Here is a 1,926-nt window from a genome sequence, read left to right as displayed (position 1 = left end):
GAGGAAATGTTCCTTCTCCCACCATTCCCCCTGGAGCCAGGGGGGAAAGGCTGCAGGAGCCAAGCCAGGGCGGGATGGAGGGAACCAGCCTGGTGGGGCCACTGCCTTGCTCCCAGGGCCCCAGGGACGGGCTGGTGTCTGAGGGTGGGGAATGGGGTGGCAATAGGGCCACTGCCACCAGGACCAGCTGGGGGTCACCCACGGGGCTGCTCCAGGCAGGAAAGAGGCTTCGTGCCAGTGCCCTGCTGTGCTTCACAGCTTTGGGCTCTTTCAGTCAGGCTCAACACGGAGCTCAACAACGCCTCAAAGAGGATTAACTTCCTAATCCTCTTGTGAGCCTTGTGAGAGCAGGAGGCTGTGGAGGAGGAACAGAGCACGGAGAAGCTGCTGCGTCAGCTCAGCCCTTATCAGACTCTGGAGAACCTTCTCCACAGGTCAGCTAACGGGCAGCGGGGATTCCAGGGTGCCCATGGCAGCCAGAAGACAGTGCCAGGGCAGTTTGAGGGACCAGAGTAGTTACAACTTTCCTTCTTGGCAGGATTTCTGTGATACCTGAAGAGGAGTTGAATTGCTGCTCCCGCCTCCAGGTAACTCGGTTTAGGAAGCTCCAGCCCCAGTGCCAGTCTACGGGGAGGTCAGGCTCTGAGAGCACTGGCCCCCAGTGTCACCCCAAGCCCCTGCGTGTCCCCAGCTGGCCACTGTGGGCACTTCTAGATAGGGAAATATCTCAACGGATGGGTTTGGCGAGGGTAGCAACGACATTGGCTCGTCCCACGGGATCTCCCACTGGCTCCCTGCACATGCCACCAGTGCCAAGTGGGTGTTGTGCCTGTCTCCCTGGGCATGAGGACTGGCAGAGACACAGGGCTTGCATGTTCCTTGCGAATGCTCAAGGAACGGTTGTCCCTCGGCCAGGGGAGGAAAAGCCACTAGGGGTGAAGTTCACCACTAACGCCGGCAAGTAACGCGCTCCAGGAGAGCCTGAGCTGGACCCTAACTTTCTTCTGCTTGGTCCACCCCCAAGGTGGGCAGCCTGGCCGTGCCCTCGTCCTTGAACCCTGCAGAACCCAGTGTCAGCATAGGCACGGGCTGTCCTGCCATGACACAGGCATCTCCTGGGGTCCGGGGGTGGCTTTCAAACAGGTTGTGACAGAGCCGCAGTCCTGGAAAGGTGAACAGGAGCCCCAGGGCCAGGCTGTGTTTGTTTATCCTGGTGATGGAGCACACAACAGTGAAACGAAAGGTCAGACCCTGTTGCCCTGGGAGATGGTTTTTGAAGCTGCCTACCGTCCTGCTGGGGCTCGGATGGAGCAGCCCTGGCGCTTGTCATGTCAAGTTATTTTTGTAATTTGGGCTGGTAATAGGTCTGAAGCGGCTCCCCCAGATGGGGTGAGCTTCGGCGATACTCTGATAGTGATGGAGCACACAACAGTGAAACGAAAGGTCAGACCCTGTTGCCCTGGGAGATGGTTTTTGAAGCTGCCTACCGTCCTGCTGGGGCTCGGATGGAGCAGCCCTGGCGCTTGTCATGTCAAGTTATTTTTGTAATTTGGGCTGGTAATAGGTCTGAAGCGGCTCCCCCAGATGGGGTGAGCTTCGGCGATACTCTGATATCAGATCAGAAGGGCCTGAAACACACTGAGATGATCAGCTCACCCAGGGCCTTTGGGGGCAGCTGCCCATCCCACAGCTCCTGCAGCCAGCCAGACACCAACCCGCTTCCTTGGTCTGGAGAGCCGGGCACACACAGCCCCTCCACCATCCCAAAAGGTGGGGGTAATCTCATCCAAACTTTGTTTACCTTTGGCCCATCTGCATAACGAACAGACACACACTTCCTCACGCCTTGGCCAGGTTTAAGGCGGATGCTCTGAGCTCGCTGTGGGCAAGAGTGGGCTGCCAGCGGGCACTCCCCGGGAGGAGGGG

The sequence above is a fragment of the Buceros rhinoceros genome, unplaced genomic scaffold, assembly GCF_000710305.1.
Source record: "Buceros rhinoceros silvestris isolate BGI_N320 unplaced genomic scaffold, ASM71030v1 scaffold1966, whole genome shotgun sequence".
In the NCBI taxonomy this organism is placed as follows: domain Eukaryota; kingdom Metazoa; phylum Chordata; class Aves; order Bucerotiformes; family Bucerotidae; genus Buceros; species Buceros rhinoceros.
This window is presented reverse-complemented; position numbering follows the sequence as displayed.